Here is a 22,738-nt window from a genome sequence, read left to right on the forward strand (position 1 = left end):
TGACATGTTTGTGTCAAGATATCACAATTTATAACAAGAGACGCAATGCGTCATAGTTCCTACCTACTGCATAATGGTTGTAGAAGTGTAGATGAGTGAGAATCTAAATTAACATTGTGAATGCATTAATTTTTGCCTAGAAATGCACTTGTGATTTGATAGGATTGCTCATATTTTGTTGTTAAATTCTCGTGCTAGAAATGTGCTTGTGATTTGATAGGATGGCTCATATTTTGTTGTTAAGTTCTCATGCTATATTATTATATCTTTGAGCATTTAAGCCCAAGAATAAGAGGCCAAAGTCCCCAATATAGCACTAAGTACTTAATATCATACTACGATCAATACATATGCTTTAGACAAATTTGCACCCTCTACATTGACAACTAAAATTATGTGCAATGAGGAAAGATATCCATACCAATATTTGAATTATAGAACTTGAAGAAGTGATAAAGCATTTGGAGTATCAACTTACATGTTTAAGCATACCATGCATGCTACTAGAGAACCATAAGTAGTTGGAATAACTCCCCCAACTATGCATTATTCTCATCTTGATTATCAAATGAAACTCACACTATTTTTAATCATTAGCACTAGACAAAAACTAGGATAGAGATATAGATAGAGATAAATAGCAGTATGCAACAATAACAACATAAACATATATGCAGAGGAAAAAAGAAGGATAGATAATATAGAGGAGGAAGAGGAAGAGAGATAAAATAGTAAGGTAGAGTGATAAATAAGAAATAAAATATAACTATTTAATTTTAATACATAATTTATAAAAACATAATAATAATTTACATATCTTTTAGAATTGAATTATTTCTTTTTTGATTTTTTTTTAGTATTTTTTTAATATAAAATATAATTATTAATTTAATATTAAAAAATATATGTAAGTTTTAAATGTATTTAAACTAAATGATAAACTGTTTAAATAAAAAATATTAATAATAATAAATGATATAATTTATAAATTGTCACACTTATCAATTATACATATTACAAACACTATTATAAAATATAGTTAAAAAATAATATTGTTTAATTTTTTAATAAAAGTAAAATAATAGTAATAATTTAACTGCTTTTATTAAAAAAATTAAATTTTAATTTTTAAAAAAAAAAATCAAATACAAAGATATAACATATTGAAATTATATTAAAAAAGATATATATATATATAATTTGAACTTATGGATTACATGAAGTTTTAGGAACAAGTTATATAAATAGTAAAAAATAAACATCAATGTAAAACTAATAATAAATATATTTAAAATAAGAAATTAAAAATATTTAATAGATTGTGATAATTAATATTGATTAGACATGTTGTGTGAGGTGGAAGATAAAATGATTGAAAAAATAAAATCTTATCAACTTGTTACAAATGTGGAAAGGATAAAGTTTAATTAATACATTCATTAATGCAAGATGAAGTTGTTAGAAAATATTTGTATTTTTTGTTGAAGAAAATTAATTTTCTCCCCCACCAAAAATAGTATTGACCAATAGAATGGATAAAAAATGTAATTTATAAAATAATGAAAAATTAGAAAAAATAAATAAATAAACATTTGAAATCTCATATAATCTTTTAAATTCTTTGATTTGTTTGGTTAGTGTTAATGTCATATTTGCATTGACATGAATGCATAAGTATTCCTGCCTTGGTAGGAACTAATAAATTGTTATTATGATTTCACTACCTAAATGCAAATAATACACCTTGTGTTCTCATGTTTTATTAAGACTTTGTCACAACTCTCTTTCATGTCAATGTTGGTAAAGAATTTGTTCCTAATCAAGTAATAAGAAGTTTGATTTTTAGATAATACTAGCTTCCAACTAAACTTTTTGTTAATGATCACGTGGACAATTGAGCTCCTTGGAATACTATTTTTTTTTCCTAGCACTTAATTCCATTTTTTAATAGAGATTTTACATCCACAAAGGAGCATGAGCCTTGGATTGCACCTCTTTGAATAAGAGCTAAGGACTAATGGGTATTCATTTCATCAAATTTGTTTGAGGCAGGATCCCAAACTCATCCATTTTTTTTTATGTTAAAACCTAAGCAAGACTTGATCCTTGTTAGGCTCAATTAGAACCCTTTCGACTTAACCTATGGATAAAGGACTCATTGACACATTGATCCACATTTACTTAGAGAACTAATTGATAACAAGTCTTTATATCTTTCATATGTGTGTTACAAAATAAAAATTGTGAAACAAAAATGATCATTGCACAAGATGAAAATGCAATAAAAAAGCAAGAATGTATATCTAATTAAAATTTATGTTTGTGTATGTGCTCATGTGTGTATTTCATTTTAAATGTTTATATTTATTGGATTGTGATTTAAGAGGGATAAGTGCTTCAAGACTCATGTGCATGGATGTTTCTGGTATTTTTCCTCAAAGAAAAGTATACTAATGAGACATTATTGAATACTTAATAAGTAAATTTTATACACTTAAATAAGTAAAATGTGATTCATGATCTTCAAGCTTGTAACATATACTTATATCTTAATTAATCGATTATTAATCATTTGACGAGCCATTGTTTTATCTTATCCCTTTCATTGTTGCAGGGATTTCTCCAAGAATTAGAACTTAAAAGATAATTATATTGAATCTCTCACAATAGTTTAGGTGTGTCATTTACAAGATGGAACTTACACTAGCTTTCTAGTCTTGGTAGTAGTAATAAGTTAGAGTATCAGAATAGAACTTAAGGTGTAACATGTAATCCTTCTTGCCATAAAAAAAATAAAAAATAAAAAATAAATTGTTAGAATCAATGTCTCTTTCATTTAGGGGATACCTCCATCAAAGTGGTTAAAAATGTTATTGATCTAAGCAACCCTAAGGTGTGTAAGCTTAATTTAGAAGAGTTTATGAAGTAAATCTCTTATGCGTATAGTTTTGGTTGGAGTACAATAATACAATATAAGTATTATTCTATGAATGGGGATTAGTGGGAGCAACATCAACTATTATTTTTTATCTTTGTTGTTAAGAAGCTTATTTAAAAATAAAGTTTAGTCACATGGTGACCATGAATTTGATGTTATTGATCCAAGCATGCCTAAGGATTGTGCATACATAATTTAGAAGGGTTTGTGAAGTATATCTCTTATGGGCATAGTTTTGGTTGGATGGTAACACAATATAAGTATTATTTTATGAATGAGGATTAGTGTGAACAATATCAAGTGCTCTTCTTTGTCTTTGTTGTTAAGAAACTTATTTAAAGTTAAAGTTTAGTCACATGGTGACCATGAGTTTGATGTTATTGATCTAACCATCCCTAAGGATTGTGTAGACTTGATTTAGAAGGGTTTGTGAAATAAATCCCTTATGTGCTTAATTTTGGTTGGATGTTAATATGTTATAACTGTTATTCTATGAATGTGGATTAGTGAGAGCAACATCAAGTAATCTTCTTTGTAGACTTTGTTGTTAAAAGGCTTGTTTAAAATCTAAGTTTAGTCAAATGGTGACCATACATTTGTTTAGAGTAATTGCCCTTGATTTCATGTAAGGATTGATGTTTGCATGTGTCCTTCAGAGCCCTTTATTGACCTTGAGGTTGAAACTATTTCTTTAAGGTTCACCTTTAGATTCATTTTTGCATCCATTGGTTATGAGAAATTCAAATTATATTATAGGTCAATAATATTGACGATTTAAGTTAAATATATATGAAGTATGATGGACTTCAAAACAATTTTGTAACAGTTTGAGATTTAATCAATAAGTCTAAACATGTTTTCTGTTTCATTAGTATTTTATTGATGCAATGGTTGTGGCTTTAGTCTTTAAATTTTGAAGAATAATTTTTTAGATGTTTTAGTAACCACTCAATAAAGTTCTACATAACATTAAAATTTCATCCTCGTATGTTTCTCAGACTATTTATGATGATCAACTACAAAAATAAGTCCTAAAAGTTAGAAGGAAAAAGCTAGCTAAAGATAATGGTTGAAAATACCTCAAATTTTTATGGTAAATTAGAAGGGGGTCTTGAAAATCCCTTCACAAGTTGAATTTGAGCATGGTTTGGGAGGTTATATAGTTCCCAATGATTCTTTCAAATCTCAAAGTGGAGTTTGGTTGGTTTGTAAGGCCTTGAGATTTATGAGAGAGGATGTCTTAGAGGTCACACATTTAAGCTTACCAGTGAAGATGGAACACATATTTTAGATGGTGAGGTTTTATTACTTCAAGATCTTTCTCAATCTTCCCAAATTTGGGAATGCTTGAGAAGGATAGAAAACATTATTCCTAATGGAAAAATCTAAGAAGTTTGAAGGGTTCAAAGAACTAAAGTGACAAGGTTATAGAAGGGATCAATGAAAATGAACAATGTAAGATCCCAACACAGTAGAGGATCTTCTAATTCTCAAGGGCAAGAGATCAATTGTTGTTTCTTAAGATGTCCACGCCTTGGTGGAGTGGTTTTTACTCTAGTATTTGATCATGTCATTGTGTAGGTCATTGGACTATTTTTAATGTTAGATTCCAATTGTTTAGAGTCTTCTAAGTTATTTAGTCTTCATTTATTAAGGTTTATAACTAGTTTTTTGCAGAATAACTAGTCTAGTTGAGTCCCATTTCAAGGCGTTGGTATTCAATATTGTAAGAATTTGCCTTGGGGCAAAATTCACCCAAGATCAAATAACTCAAGCACAAGCACAATAGTAGACCCAAAAGAGTATGATCAGAATATCGATATGTATCTGATTCAATGTCACATTAATGTGAAAGTACACTAGGAGTTCCTCTATATAAAGGCCTCTAAGATGCATCTAGAATGCCTAGGAACCAACAACATGATAAGTCATACAACTAGGCGCATGTCCACCAGATGTGGGTTATCCTCCATTAAGCATAAGAGTGAGTGCGATGATGAGAGGATAAGCCTACAGAGGTGTAGCATGCAAAATAATGTTGTAGACAATGAGCTAAATTAGGAGTGTGAACAACTGTGTTGTCTACATGACAACTCAATTAATTATGCAAACTCTAGTGTTGTAGACACCATGTGCTGAATTAGAGTTGCTTACTTCTGTGTTGTCAACATGACAACAAATAAAAAGTACACAAACTCCTAAGTGTCTCACCAAATAATAATAAAATAATGCATTAACCTAGGTAAACTTAAGTAAAGTGTAAATAGTAAATACATATTTACACCAACAAATATCTTAAATATTTGAGACAGATGTTGATCCCTTCTTAACATTTAAGGTTTGTATGTGTATCACCAATCAATAAGACCCTCACTAATTTATTAAAAAGTGTGATTTTACTTTCTATTAATTCTTTAATTGCATTCATTAGTTAAAAACAACTATTTTAAATTACATAATAAAATCTAGCATTCAATGAGAAGGTCTATACTATCATTAATGGGAAAATGTATTATAATTTAGTCTTGGTCAAAACCAATTTTGGATGTGTTATTCACAATTATAAAGGTAGAATTTTAAAATAATTTAAAATATGACGATCATAATATTTTTTCTACATTATTCAATAATATAAAATTAGGTGTATAATATAAATAAATTATTGATGAATATGTTAAACAAATTAAATCGAATAATGTTGCTGATCTTACAGTCTTAACTTGCAAGCCCTTCCCTAACTCTATGCTAAAAAAACTCAATGGTTTTTTAGTGAAATATATATTATATTTTTACATGTATAATATTTAATTTATAAAATAATTAAATGTGGTAGGTGTTATTATAGCCAAGGTCATTCTTTTTATTCTATTATTGACAAGTCACACAAATCAAGCAAGTGCACACTTCATCTGCAGGACTATAAAAAAAATGCAATATAAAAGTTGAATTTGATTGATTAAAAATGTGTGTAGTATACAAAGTAACCTTGGACATATAGGAAAGCAAGTTGGAGTACAAAGGTAGGTAAGAACAACTAATTAATTCTCCAAAAGTTAAACACTTGTGAGTAGACTTGACAAGTGTATGAGCAAGTGGAAAATCTTCATCCAATAGGTGTCACAATAAGTGAGAACTCATGTTCCAACCACATGAACTGATAGGTAAATAGAATTAAGCTCGTGGATAAATAGGTCAATCTAGATAGTGATGAAAATTAATTAGCTATTGACTCTGATCATGTCAACAAACCTTTTGAGTACAACTTATGAAGTGATGTAAACAATAAGGGAAAAAATGGGTCTCAACTACTAACTATGTTAGGTACCCATGTATAATGCATTCTCTCTTAATATGAAGAAATAAATAAAAAACTAATAGGAAAATTATTTCCTCCTAAAGAGAAATTTTATAAATATACAAGAAAGTCCCTCCTCCCCATGTGAGAGAGAAGAGAGACTATGTGTCACTTCATTACATCTATAATGATGTAATTTAGAAATTATTTCCTCCTAATGAGAAATTTTATAAATATACAAGAAAGCCCCTCCTTCCCATGTGAGAGAAAAGAGAGACAATATGTCACTTCATTACATCCATAATGATGTAAATTAGTAAAACTAACATATTGTGCTTCATGTAGTATTGGGCCTTGACAATTTCAAACTTTGTATATCTAAGATATTATTGTTGGTGGAACTAAAAATGACATCATTGCTCTTTTAATTAGTTATTCGATCACATGTATTTCATCTTCACAAAATTCTATCTTGCTAATTGCAAATTTCCTCCCTTAATATAGTTTGGTTGGTAATATGCATATAAATCACAAACTTAATAACTTGCATTCCACATTATTTGGTATTTTATGTTTTTAATATGTTCCCCTTGTTAATGATATTTCCTCCTTTAATATCATCTTAGCCTTTATGAATAGAGGCATCTTTTGAATAGAAGTATCTTGTTAATTCATGTCATTAAGACATTAGACTAATGTTTTTGGATAACTTTTCTAATATTATCTCACTCTTTGGGAACCATCCAATGTATATAAATCACGTTAAAAACTATTGTGTTGTTAAAATTCTCAAATTAATGTGACATTAAAATATAAATTATTTTTCTCTATTGGTTGTTGACTTTTTTCTTGGTAGTCTTTTTCCTTTTTCCATGAAAATATTAGGAAAAATATGATGGGCCTCTAGTTGTGTCTTCTCTACAAGATCTCTCGTTGGAAAATAATAGTACAAGGTAGATGGAATTCTCCTCTAGCACGTGTTCTATGCATGCAGCAAGATCCTAGATGTTTAGTGTAGACACCTAAAAATCCTTTAAAAAATAAAGTATTTTTATTTTATGAAAAATTCCTGATGACATCATCATTTATTAATTAATTAATTAATTAATTAATTTTTATGCCATTAAATCCCTTTATCTTAATTAAAAATATTTAATTAAGGAATCCCTCCCAAAAATGTTTAAATCTTATTTAAACATTATTTCCTTATTTATTAATTATTTAATTAATAAATTGACCAAAAATCCTAAAATAAATAAAAAATTTATTTTTTGCCCAAAACTTGGCCAATTTCCTTATGACCAATAACCTCTTCCAAAATCTTCTAATCCTTCTTTAATTTCGATTAAAGGCTAATCTCATCATTTCCTACCCCTAACCCCAACTCAAAATATTTAATTAAAATTAAATATTAATCCTCATGTTTATTAAAAAAGTTTTAATAAATATCTCCTCAACCCAAACCCTTGAAATAAATAAAACTTTATTTATTTCCTAAAAATCTAATTTATCCTCATCCTAAGAAGTTCTAGACTCTTCTAGAAAGTCTTCATCCTCATCCTAGGAAATTCTAGACTATTCTAGAAAGTCTTTATCCTCATCCAAAATCTAGACTCTTCTAGAAGATGTCTTTAAACCTAATCCTAATCCCCTCCTAACCTTGTCACATTCCCTAAACATGGGTTAAAACTTACTAACCCAAGCCAAAGTTAACAAATATCTCCTCCTTCACCCACCCTCATTAAATGCCATCCACTTGCCTATCCCTAAGCTAATCCTAAACCATCCTAATCCATCCTCTAATCATTTGCACAAGCCTAAACAAGCTTAAAACCTTCCTAATCAAGTCCAAGTCGAAATTGCTCTCATCACCCTCAAAATATCTCAACCATAAAACTTTATGAAGTCCACTAGGTCATAAATGATTCTTACAAGCCCTTTTATTGCTCTTACAAGTTATTATGAGGGTCTTTATGAAGATTTTATCCCTTGAGCCTCCTTTGTTGACTCATCCTTCCCCTTTCCTCCATCCTCTCACCATGTGACATGTGTCACTCTTTGATTGGCTATAAGGAAGCACAATCCATGTGCTCTCCTCTCATGCAATCTGAGCCCTCCATAAGCTTTTTCCCATCCTTGCATCTTAGCCCTCAAACCCTCAAGCCTCTTGCCTATAAATTGGATCCTTCGCCTTTGCAAAATAACACAATCCATGAAGTAAAGTTATAATGCTATTTTGAGAGCCAAATCCATACTAAAGCCATCTATCCACACCAAAAATCCACAATCATCCATTGAAGCCTTTGGAAGCATATTGAGCATACATCCTATCCATTTAGACAAAGCCACTCAACAAGAGAGCTTCTTATTGAGAGAGTCCATTAATGGCTCATATTCTCAATTGAGAGCTCATCTTAGTCTATCTTGAAGTTTATGAATTTTGTTTAGTTTGTAGAAGCTTTATTTAAATTTGGTTTCTATTAGCATACTAGCATTGCTCATATACATTTTGGCACGCCCGGTGGGACCCCGCATGGGTCATCTTCATTAGCTTTTTTAGTCAAGTTTTGTATGTTATTTGTTGATTTTGGCTAATTTTTCTTGTTTTTGTGATTGGTAGGATTGTATAAATTGGTTTTGTAGGTCCACATGAGCATGAAGAAGACAAAGGAACTCATAATCTATCTCATAGTGTTTGCAGATTTTTCAAGCTTATAGGTGGACAAAGAACTTGAAATTCTTTTTCCTCTTCTTGTCTATATTCTTCTTATTCCATCTACTTCTTCTTCTTCTTCTTGTGGGAGATCTTGGCCTTTTTTTTTAAGGAAGCAAAATCATATACACTTCTTTTTAGTGCTTAAAATGAACCCCCAAATCATACTTAAATCCATTGAAAAATTAAAAATTTGCAAAAAAGAAAAAATCTTTTAACAAGTGAAACTAAACCAATCTAATCATTTGCATCCTTGCAACATCAAGGTTTTAGATGCATTCATGCAAAATTAGGAACACTTCATTTTTGGGAATTTAAAAAGAACTTCAAGTTTCCATTTCAAAAGGTTCAAAATCAACACTAAGTGCACACTAAAATCTAAATCAAACTCAAAGCATCTATCAAGGATAAAATGAACCTCATTTGCAAATATGTTAAAGTTCTTTTAAAAATCTCATGAAAACTAAGAGTCCTAAATGGTTGCCAAATTTGTCCTAAAAAGCTTTGTTATTTGTTCCAAACAAATGTCTTGTTGCAAAATCTTGAATGTTTCTTAGGTTTTTCATGCATCAAAACAATCTAGGAATATCATTTTTGGGCTTAAAACATGCAAACTAGAACACAAAATCTTGAATGAAAAGCAAAGTCCAAAGAGTCATTTTCACTTTTGAGTCCAAAACAATCTTGAATGATCTAAGGTTAAAACAAAGGACTTCAAAGTTCTTAAAACAACACACAAAATCTCAATCTTGAATGCTCAAAGAAAAAACTTGAATATTTAATCACTTGTCTTTGAATGCATGTTGCTAAAATCACTCTTGAGTGCCATGGATTAAAATCAAGTTTTTTTTTTTTTATGAATGCATGATTAAAACAAGCTCACACTCAATCTTGAATGCTTAACAATCAATGAACATTGCATGGTTTGGACGCATTTTCAATAACGCTCGCATTTCTTATGTTGATGATCTCTTGACTTTCATTATGCTGACGATGCTGTCAAATTGGAATGAACATTGTATGCCATAATCACAAGTGTTTTCAATCATAGCTTACAAAATCTAAATCATCAATTGGAATAAATGCGTGTCTTTTAAAGCCCAAGATCATGTATGTGGTCTTGTTTTACACTTTTTAGGAGGCCTGCTTGGGGATTTCATCACCCCTTGGGACGACCTCAACTCCAGCATTCCGACGGAGTATAAAGATCGGGAGGTGAATCCAAAGACACCTCTCTTGGGATCAAAATTTTGTCACTCGGGCTAAGCCTCAAGGAACTTTATACCCTTGAGAAGTGAAAGAGGAGAAGTGGGTTACCACTCCTCTCAGCTGTGTGACATCTTTTTGGTTTCATCTACAGATTTGGGCCTCACGTACCTTGTGTATATCGAGGACTCCCTAGCTAAACCAAATTTCATCCTTGTAGAAAGCTTCCTAAGATGTTGGTGTGTTTGACGTGCTTACTCAAAACTTATGTCTTCTTGTTTGTTCATAGCTTTTGAATGAATGTTTGCCAATTTTGGTCGAAATCCCAGAAAAGTAGAAATCTCCCAACTCAAGGCATACTTAATGTAGTCACTGCCTTATCAGAAAATCATCCAAGCTCCCCCGATGCAACCGAATCTATCTAGTTCTTTGCCTTAGAACAATCCCAAATCCAAAGTCCATCCAAATCATCTCCCCAACCAGCTAGCAACCCAATCCAAAATCACCCAAGCCTTTAAAGAGTTGTTGTCACTTTGCTAGATTTTGCTATCCAATCAATCCTACCAATCAACCAATCTCACCAAGGTTATCCCTTTGACAGAGCATTGTTTGGGGTAATCTAGCTTTGTCACTTGTATCCCTCATCACCTTGAGCTAAAGGTTGGGATCCACAAGTGGTCAATTTCGTGTCATGCCATAGGATCACTAGTCTATCCTTAAGTTGACATAATCACCACGAATCCTGCACATAGGAAAGAAAAACTCTCACTTTTTGATAGCATACCCTTGAAGTCTTCCACCTACAAGAAAGCCAAAAATCTCCAGCCAATCCTCCTTAGGTCTGTCATACAGCTTTGACTCTCCCTAGGAAATCTTTCATCAGCCAATCTAAAATCTGTACTTAACCCAAATCCAACCATGAGCTTCCGTGTTCATCCATACACAAGACCCCATCCCCATCAAACTCATCATCAAAGCATGAAGTACCAATCCTATCATGATGTGTTTGGTCGCATTGTCCTTGCTCCCGCCACCTCCTATTCCAATGATGATGAAAATCTTGTTGACTATGACGGGTATATTGAAAGCCTCAGAAACATTCCCCCAAGCATCCCCCAAAATCCAAGAGTTATTCCAAACTATCTAGTCATGCCATCTGATATTCCAGCTTCCCCTCCATCACCCCATCAACCAAGCTTCCAATCTTCCACCCCCATCACACTAGCTATTCCTGTCAATCCACCTCCACCTTCGACACATGAGTCTCCAAGGAATCTCCTAGAGGAAATACAAGAAAAGTTGCCTCCAATAGTCGATAAGCCATGTCATCTAATCCAACCATGTGAAGTAGTCAGTGATGAAGCTTCCCCATCTATAATATCACCTCCATCTCCCATAGCTATCATCCCCATACCATCCATCAAATTGCTTAAAATCCTTCCACTTCCCGCAAGCATCAAAATCCCACCACCTGTCAAATCCCTCCAAATCCTATCCACATCGCCTCCAAGAATTTCCCAAATCTCTCATAATGACCCTTATGCATCCATCTTCTACTCACCCATCTCCACTACTGAATCTCCCATCTATCCATCCACTACCTTTGAAGAATCCATCCGTTCACCTCCTATCGCACCATCCACTCCAAACCAATCCTATCAAGATCCTGCCCAAAAGCATGTTGACATCCCCCAAAGCATAAATGAAGATATCATCGTACCATGTCTTCCATCCATAGTGCAGTCACCATCTCCTCCATCTCCAAAACCTCAAGCCATATCTCCTCCACTACAAGATATCTTGTCATCCCACCAGCTACATCAAGATCCTATCCTTCCATCTCCCCCGCTCCATGCTTCCATCTTACCACCTATCCAAGCTATTCCACGATCTATAATCTACCCTCTTGGTTCACTTACATTCATCCACGGTGGCCCTCTCTTAGCAGAAGAATTAAGAACAGTATCTCCCCATTGCAATACACCTAATAAATCACTTCTACCATTTTCTGCAAGCAAAAAGTTTCCTCAGCTTGTTCAAATGCTCAATCGATGGCATTATCAAGGTCAAGTTTTAGGACCACAAGAGCAAGGAATCAGAGAGCCTATTATTGCACAAAAAAATCTAGGATTTCATGGTCTTGGATATGTATCCAAAGGCTCACCATCTAAAGGTGTTGGTACACCACACCCCCAAACCAAGCCTATCTCCAAGCCCACCATGCCAGCCTCCCATCACTCCTTCAAGAAATCTTATGTCATCCCCCCTCCACCATCTTTGCAACCCAAAACAACCTACCATATCCCCCCTTCATCTGCTAAATCCATTTTGGGTCCCTATGTCCCAAAATCTACCATCCTCCATCCTCCTATCAGCCATCATAAAAATCCTATTCCATCCATTTCTATGCAAGATCAAAAAAGGCACATATCAGGGCACATCATCCATCATCATCCCCTTACATGCTCTTTCATATCCTCTCCATCTCACAAAGCTTCTCCTAACCATCTTCCCAAAGCTTATCACAACAATGTAAATGCCAACTTCAAAATGCATAAAGCTAAAAATCCACATCCCAGGCAATCATATGTCTATTCTAAAAGACATACTCCAAAAAGGCAAAATCCAATCAAAGAATGCAAAACAATGCAAAAGCCTATGAAAAGAAAATCCAAAACCATGTGGATCCCCAAGAAAAAAGTTGAAACCCAATGCATAATGGCATCCACCATTGCTAATCCCCCATCTAGTGACTCATGTCCCCCATCTCCTAACTCCATCTTGGGTGCCTATATCCCCAAGCACGCTTCCACAAATCCTCCATCACGCCCGCATCTACCATCTATCCCCCATATGCTCTTTTCACACCCGTTCCAACACGTGCCAATGTTGCTCTTGCAAGCATCCCCATCTCATGCTCCTTTCCAACATTTTCATCCCTCCATCTCCTACCATCAATCCCATCTAATCCGATCTATTGCATAAATCACACATCCGGTGTACCAACAGCTAGCAACAAAATTGAACATTCCAACAGCCAGTGAAAATCCCAAAAAAGCCAAAATAGCTGAAGAAAGCCAAAATCATTCTAGCTAAGTCCAAAGTCAAAAAGTCAAAAAAGAAAAGAAAAATAAAGCGTCCACTGGTGAAAACTTGGCAATTCAAGCACCTTGGACAAGTACCATGATGAAAACTTGGCAAACAAGCATCATGCGTAATCCTGCCATCCCCAGCTTAGCCTATCACCCTCATGCTTTTGGTCATCTCTTGAAATCCAACTCCATCTTCCAATCTATCCACCTATCCTCCATCCTCCAGCTTCCATCTCACACCATCCACTAATCTTATGCAACTTCAGCCAATCATCTCAGCTATCATCCATCTCCCTAGCCCCTTCAGCTTTTTCCATCCTAGCTTCAATCCTATCACATCCATCATAAGACCTCCTTTCGCATGTTATCTTCTGATTGGGGGCACTATATTCCTTGGAGATCTTGTCTTGTCCATCCTCCCTTGTCATTGGTATCTAGCTCTAGGCTATCCTCATGCAAACCCAATGTCATCTCTTTATATCCATCATAATCCTAGCTATCTACCATCCTATCCAACCATCTCATCCTGCTCCTTTGGCTATCCTTGGTCACAAAATCTCTCATCATCATTGGATGCATCCTGCCAAATCCATATCTTTCACTATCACCCTACCCTTAGCTTTCGCATCTTGCACAACATCGAACCATCCCGCTATCCTATCATCCTGAGCTTTTGCCTGCTTGTAACTATCTTGGTCCATTAGCTTGTACCATATCTTGGTCAGCTTTAGCTTGTAAATATCTTGGTCCGTCAGCTTGTACATCCTCTTTAGCTTAGTACCATTGTATCTATCCAGCTTTTGTGTCAGTTCCTCCTTGATCAGCATCTTGCACACATCGCACACTTTGGTTAGATATTCCAATACATCCTTTAGCTAGATTTCCTATCACCAAAGTGTTATCTTTCTTAGTTCAGCTTGCCAGACGCATCACTCATCCAAATCCACCAGCTTAGGTGCTCTCCGATAGGTCCTTGCAAGATATAGCTTTCCTCGTGTCTGATCTTGGTCCGTTAGTACCTCGTCCTACCCATCTCGTTGGCAAACGATTCTCTTTTGGATTTTCACTTTCTTTTGATTTGGGATCTTCCCTTTTGGGTCTTGAAGTATCTTTTCCAAACAATCTCCTTGTTCCCTCCTCAAAGTTGCCACGATCTTCCATATCATGGTATGCTGCGAATGGGGCAATTCGAGCATAAGGTCTTGATCGGGTCTTTCGTTTGTTTTTATTTTCTGCTTGTGGGTTCTCCAATGTCATTTCCACGCTGCTTCCTCTAGGATTCATGTGTGATGTTGGGGCAATCCTTGCGTGTTTGTTTTGAGTTAGTTTGTCAATCCTTTGGACGATTGGTGAAAAGGCCTTGATGTTCTTGGTAACCTTGGCAATTAACCAACAGTCCTATAGCAAATCTAGTGCTCAACTACACGGCGGTACTTCTCTTTGAAGTATCCCCCCGCTCAAAAAGCTTCAATGGTTTTCCTTCATCTCCATTATCCCCCATCCATATCCAGCATCCATCTCTCCTACCCCAGCTTATGCATCAGTATCTCTTTGAATCACTCATCACTCTTAGCTTTAGGGATCCACAATCCTAGTCTTAGGGATCCACCAATCCAAATCAATCCACCAAGCCTCATCTTTTGAGATCCACAATCCTAGTCTTAGGGATCTCCGAAACCCATCTTCCACTAATCTGACTCTTTGATATCCTGTTGCATCAGCTTTATAATCCCCTCATCCATCTCCCTATCCTGGATTCCTTTTTATAGCGCTCTGCTCCTTCATCCTCTGCAATCCCTGAGGTCTTAAGCTTGCTTCCTCTTCTGCATCTGATTCTCCTTTATCATTCTCCCATAGTGAGAGTTTGAGCTAATTCAGCCTCTTCTCTTAAGCCAATCTGAGTCTTCTTGCTCATCTTGAATTCTTGTACTTTTCAAGAAGTCGTCGAGCCTTGCTTTCTCTCCCCGCCGCCTTCTTGAGGGGGCATCTTGCAGTCCATTCTCTCCTCTTCTGCTCTAGCCTTGGGCATCTTATTTTCTTATCTTTGATGCCATGCCACTTGCGGCATCACATCAAAGAGGGGCAAAATGTAGACACCTAAAAATCCTTTAAAAAATAAAGTATTTTTATTTTATGAAAAATTCCTGATGACATCATCATTAATTAATTAATTAATTAATTAATTTTTATGCCATTAAATCCCTTTATCTTAATTTAAAATATTTAATTAAGGAATCCCTCCCAAAAATGTTTAAATCTTATTTAAACATTATTTCCTTATTTATTAATTATTTAATTAATAAATTGACCAAAAATCCTAAAATAAATAAAAAATTTATTTTTTGCCCAAAACTTGGCCAATTTCCTTATGACCAATAACCTCTTCCAAAATCTTCTAATCCTTCTTTAATTTCGATTAAAGGCTAATCTCATCATTTCCTACCCCTAACCCCAACTCAAAATATTTAATTAAAATTAAATATTAATCCTCATGTTTATTAAAAAAGTTTTAATAAATATCTCCTCAACCCAAACCCTTGAAATAAATAAAACTTTATTTATTTCCTAAAAATCTAATTTATCCTCATCCTAAGAAGTTCTAGACTCTTCTAGAAAGTCTTCATCCTCATCCTAGGAAATTCTAGACTATTCTAGAAAGTCTTTATCCTCATCCAAAATCTAGACTCTTCTAGAAGATGTCTTTAAACCTAATCCTAATCCCCTCCTAACCTTGTCACATTCCCTAAACATGGGTTAAAACTTACTAACCCAAGCCAAAGTTAACAAATATCTCCTCCTTCACCCACCCTCATTAAATGCCATCCACTTGCCTATCCCTAAGCTAATCCTAAACCATCCTAATCCATCCTCTAATCATTTGCACAAGCCTAAACAAGCTTAAAACCTTCCTAATCAAGTCCAAGTTGAAATTGCTCTCATCACCCTCAAAATATCTCAACCATAAAACTTTATGAAGTCCACTAGGTCATAAATGACTCTTACAAGCCCTTTTATTGCTCTTACAAGTCATTATGAGGGTCTTTATGAAGATTTTATCCCTTGAGCCTCCTTTGTTGACTCATCCTTCCCCTTTCCTCCATCCTCTCACCATGTGACATGTGTCACTCTTTGATTGGCTATAAGGAAGCACAATCCATGTGCTCTCCTCTCATGCAATCTGAGCCCTCCATAAGCTTTTTCCCATCTTTGCATCTTAGCCCTCAAACCCTCAAGCCTCTTGCCTATAAATTGGATCCTTCCCCTTTGCAAAATAACACAATCCATGAAGTAAAGTTATAATGCTATTTTGAGAGCCAAATCCATACTAAAGCCATCTATCCACACCAAAAATCCATAATCATCCATTGAAGCCTTTGGAAGCATATTGAGCATACATCCTATCCATTTAGACAAAGCCACTCAACAAGAGAGCTTCTTATTGAGAGAGTCCATTAATGGCTCATATTCTCAATTGAGAGCTCATCTTAGTCTATCTTGAAGTTTATGAATTTTGTTTAGTTTGTAGAAGCTTTATTTAAATTTGGTTTCTATTAGCATACTAACATTGCTCATATACATTTAGATTATATTATTGGCACTACATAAACATTCCTCTCGCTTATGGTTCAGGGTTTTGAATTAACATTAGAATTGTGTGTATTAAGTCATGTAATAAGGGTAATGAACATCTTATTTTTCTTTCAGCCCTGAACATCTAGGTAATTGCATATAGTTTATTTTGTAGTTGTATTATTATTTTACAATTACAAGACATATTTATCGCTAGTTTCAACTTACAATAAATTTGTGCGGTGATTCAAATATGTATATTACATAGGAATTTAAATTGGTTGGTTAATTTATCTTTGTAATGAAAGCTTGGTTGTTATGAGTAAGTGATACTTCATTATTTTTTAAGTCGGGTTTAACTTCCAAGAACTAGAGCAAAGGATATGTGGAGTTGATTTTAATGCATGAATTTCCTCAATAACATTGTTAGTGTTGTGTTAATTGCCTATTGTTTTCATTTGGGTTGAAAATTTTAGAACTAACATATTTTAGAATTAGCATTTCAATTTTGTAAACTTTGCACAATAAAATCAACTAATTTAGCTGTCTTTTAATTATTATTAATATGTTGTCAATATAAACTAGCAAGGATTTAAACCCAAGATAATGGTTTTTTTATTTTAAAAATATTGAACTTGTTTCAAGAGCCAAGTTTTGACACAATTCCAACCATCCTAAGAAAACAATGTTGTAAATTTTCCCCATCATAACTAAAATCCAATGATCCTTTTACCATACTCGATTCTTGAGTAGAGAACTTTGGAAGTTGGTCACAGACCCTCTCTCTCATTAATGACCTAGAAATATATTGGGTTCATAAATGTGTATATATTCATTGAATTTTTTTTTTTTTTTTTAAATCTCTATATTCATTGAGTATATTATCAATTATAAGATTGGATACATAAACCTATTTACATGCATTGAGTACATATCAATATTTTTAACATTTGTCTCATATTTGTCATCCATTTAAAGTCTACGAATAATTACCATCCAAATCAGAATATATATGATCTATTCCATTCATTTTCTACTCTCTATGATCTCTAGGTAGTTTAATATAGTTTATTTCATAGTTGTATTATTACTTTTGCAATTACAAGTCATATTTATCATCAATTTGAACTAATAATAAATTTGTGCAGTGATTCAAATGTTGTTTAGTGTGGAGCCTAATTAGTCCCCAAGTGGGAGATTATTAGATTGTGGTGACTGATCAGGGAAGTACTGTACATACTCCATAATTCCTCGGTGGGGTTTGGGGTTGGGCTAGGCCCTAAGCGGGGCTTTGGGGGTGGCAACCCACCAATATAGCTAGGGGTTCGGGGGTGGAGGCCCCGAAAAAAAAATTGGGCCCTATTTTATCAAGATTTTGGGCCGACATGTAATTATTAATTATAACCCTAAAGCGGTAAAAATACTTGTATAAAAGGGCTTAGGGTTAGGGATTGTTTCAGTGTTGTGATGCGAAAATTGGTTCTTGTGGCGGTATTGAGCTGTAAGGGATATTAGATTGTAATTAAGTTGCAATCACTAGATCGTAATAATATCAAACTTGTTGTTTGGTGGACGTAGCCCACAGATTGGGTGAACCACATTAAATCTTGGTCTCTTGTGTTCTTTTTCTATGTCATCTATTATTTTCCGATATTCTTTATATTTGCTTGTAATTGTTATTTCTGTTTGTGGTTTAATCCTAACATCAAATGTATGTATTACATAGGAATTTAAATTGGTTGATTAATTTCTCTTTGTAATGAAAGTTTGGTTGTTATGGGTAAGCAATACTTCTCTATTTTTTAAGTTGGGTTTAACTTCTGGGAACTAGAGAAAAGGATATGTGCAGTTAATTTTATGATAGGGATTTCCTCAATAACATTGTTAGTGTTGTCTTAACTGAGCTATCGTTTCCATTTGGGTTCAAAATTTAGATTTAACATAATTGAGAATTAGCATTCTAATTTTGTAAACTTTGCACGATAAAATGAATTAATTTAATTTTCTTTTAATTATTATTAATATATTATCAATATAAATAAGTAACGATTTGAATCCAAAATAATAGATTTTGTTATATAAAAAATATTGAACTTGTTTCAAGAGCCAAGTTGAGACACAATTCTTTCCATCCTAACAAAATGGTGTCATAAATTTCCCCATTTTAAATAAAATCCAACGATCCTTTTACCAAATTTGATTCTTGAGCAGAGAACTTTGGCAGTTGGTCACCTACTCTCTCTTTCACTGATGTTAGGTATGACCTAGAAATATACTGGATTCATAAATAAATATATATTTATTGAGTATATTAACAATCATAAAATTGGATACATAAACCTATTTATATTCATTGAGTACATATCAATATTTTTAAATTTTGTCTCATATTTGTCCTCCATTTAAAGTCTATGAATAGTTACCATCCGAACCAAAAAATGTGTGTGTGTGTGTGTTTGAAAGTTACTAGATAATTGTGTTTATCATTTTTTACAAATGTTTCTAACTATACTTTATAATCTATGATATATTTCATTCATTTTCTCGTCTCTAACTTGTCAATATATAGATCATAGATTATGATTTAAAAAATAACCACTAAGCGTGTAATTCTTAAGATAATTCACAATGAATAACATAAAAAGTGAGAGATGAGACATTCAATGTGCATGCTTATTACTATCAATAAACATATAAGAAGTCATTAGATGGTAGTTTGCACCACAAGAAAATGCAAAGGTGTTAAGATTAAAAGATAAGTAAAATGGATGGTAGAATTCAAAGGTAGGAAAGGAAGAATACGAAAGAGGAGTGTTCAGAAGATAGAGTCACCTTGTGAGTTGATTCACCATGAGGAACATGGCTAAGAACAAATTCTAAGGAAGTATGTTTGTGTTTTCCTCCTCCCTTCATTTCTAATCTAGGGCCTCTGGTTTTCCTTTCTCACCACATTTGTTTTTATGTACAAAGATAACAAGCTTCACTATCCTTTTAAATTTAATTGAGTAAACTTTTTAAAAGGTAAAATATGACTATTAAAAATTCTTACAACTACCTCTACATTTATATTATTTGAATCCAAACTACCTAATTTTCCTAGACCGCCCCTATAGAAAAACATTTTTTTCCTTTAATAATAATAATTATATTTAGTAGTTGCCAATAGTGGCATGTTGTGATGGTTAAGTTGTTGTGTTGTTATCCTTGCCATCAAGGTTCAATTCTCATGGGGATGAGGTCCCCTGTTTGTGGCCTCACTGGTTCATAGCTCCAGGTCAAAGCGTTTACCCCTCTTTAAAAAAATAATAATAATTATATTTAGTAGTTCATTTAAGGAATAAACATTTTTAGAATATAATTCCATACTATTCTGAAAATAGATCTCAACAATATCAATAATTATATTTATTATTAAATACTATTAGATATAATTCCATACTATTAAATATTAAGAATTCTATATCAAATTTTGATCATTTTTTATACTTGATAAAGTTAGATTACATTATAAATAGATTATATTCATATTATATAAATCTTTACTAGAAAATTTGTCTTATATTAATGTCTAATACTAGGTTATCTTACAATTAAATGACATTTAAGTTCTGAAATGAGAACATTATGCATCTGTAGAAATTAACAACATATTCTCATATACTATATCTACATTCAAAATCCTCTTTTTTAAAAAATGAGTTATTGGCTATGTTCCCAAAAATTTAAACAATTTTTTTTATCTAAAACTATATTGCTTTGTCAAGAACGATGAAATACCCATACTATCTTCGTAATCATTTTCTATAATTGAATAAATGTCATAAATGGTTCCCATAGGATAAATACTAAAAATATATTGATTACTTCTTACACTTTATCTCAATCCTAAAGTTGATTTGACAACCATTTTTACCTCTAATGTTTGCACATAAATCTATTAGTGCCTATTTACTATCATTACTTTCAATATTGTCTTCATCCACATTTGACTAAAACCAAATATATAGATCAATTTTTTGTCAAATCAAAGTTTCTTAGATTTTGCTTAGTTTAATCTCACTAACATGTACTCTTCAAATTTATTTATTTTTCCATTTAGTATAAAGTACCAACAAAATTACAACTTTTGCAACCTTATAGTTTTAAGATCACCACGACAAATGGTGTCAAAGTATCTAAGTTACTATACAGGAACAATTATACAAAATTTTACAAAATTGATATACTTCTCTTAAAGTTTAACATATGTACTAAAGTTAGAATTTAATCTAAATAACATCTCTAGAGACTACAACTAGCCATCCTTAAGGGCCTAGACTAGTAACATTGATCATGGTTGGTGGAAGAATAACAATCGAAGATACAATAGCTAGGGGTCCCCTATTTTATTTCATTAGTTCTTTATTTCTTTGTAGTGCTTGTTCAAAGGTAGGAGGGGTATCTGGGTTCTCCTTGGTTATGTATATAAATGTAATTTCTCTTTTCAATATTGTATCAGTGCCCTCACTCAATAATTCTTTGAATTTCCTTTCATAAACCTTTAAAACAAGAGTAACATGCATAGAGATGTTAAAGTATATGAGTCTCCTAAGAGACCCAGTAAGATTCCTATCAATACCAACAAAGATGTTATCATTTATTTTTTCCACAAATCCCATAAGATTTTGACTTCGATCACAAACCAAAAGAGATTATAACTATTCTTGGTATTTGGAATCTTTATAGTTATTATATTGGTTAGGTTGTAATTCTAATATAAATGAAAACCAAACATGAACCATACTTCTTTGGAAAATATACACTCAAAAAAATTATGAATGATGGTTTTGGGATTGCTACAACATGAACAAATGTTAATGTCTTTGTCTGGTTTGAAGATAGACAACTTATGTAGAAGGAGGTTCCAAAGGAAGGATAGCTTCTTAGGTTCTACAAGTTTGTGTCAAGATTATCAAGTATATAATCCCACTTTTTGTTACTATATGATAGGTTCCAACTTAGGCTAAGATGGAAAAGAATGTCCTCATTAGCAGTGAGAATATTATAAACAAGTTTAGCCTTAGTACAAGGAAGAGGGTATCATCATTCTAGGAATAAGTTCAGGGTATGTTGGTATTAATCACAAAGGTTTTGGAATAATCAAGGGCTCATGTAGATTCTTAATAAGATTGTAGGTTCTCTTTTGAATGGGAGGCAAGTTAAATTTAGAGTTGAGGAATTCTCAACTAGTAAGGCACCCTTCCTCCAAAATATCATTAAATGCACTAATTCCCATAGAGTCCCATTTTTTGGCAGAACACCCTTGGGTGAGTGCAAGTGGTTTCCCTCCATGTCTAATACTCCACGAGATTTCTAAATAGATTTCCATATCATTGTTAAATACTCCATTATTATTGATATAAATTCTAACATTTTCCAAACATCTACATATTGCCTTGAATACATTGGAGCCTTTAACTCTAATTGAAAACTTTCCAAATAGAAGGTTGCTAGTACTTAGTCTTTTCCAGTAATAGACCTTAACTATATGGACCCTTAAGATGTTATTCCTTATCAAAAAAATTCATGGCTCATTTCCCTTTGTGGATCTTGCCATCTATTTCACTGTTAGGGATATACTTTGTATTATAATGTCTTTGAGTCTTAGTTCTCCCAAGGATTCACTCATCATACACTACTATCATTTTACCGCATGAGGCTTTTTATTACCTTTTCCATCTAACCATAGGATATCCCTAACTATATTTTGAAAAATATTTGATCTATATTTGATTAAACATATAGGTTGAAGCATACTATATAGTGTATGAGGAGAGAATCTTTTGACAAATTTGAACCCTTCCTACTAATGTAAGGAACTTCTTGTTCCATTTGTTATATTTCTTATCGAGCTTACTTTTCACCCAACTCCACATCTCTCCTAT

Source organism: Cupressus sempervirens, chromosome 1, assembly GCF_028749045.1.
Source record: "Cupressus sempervirens isolate cs-2001-9-10 chromosome 1, ASM2874904v1, whole genome shotgun sequence".
NCBI classification, from domain to species: Eukaryota; Viridiplantae; Streptophyta; class Pinopsida; order Cupressales; family Cupressaceae; genus Cupressus; species Cupressus sempervirens.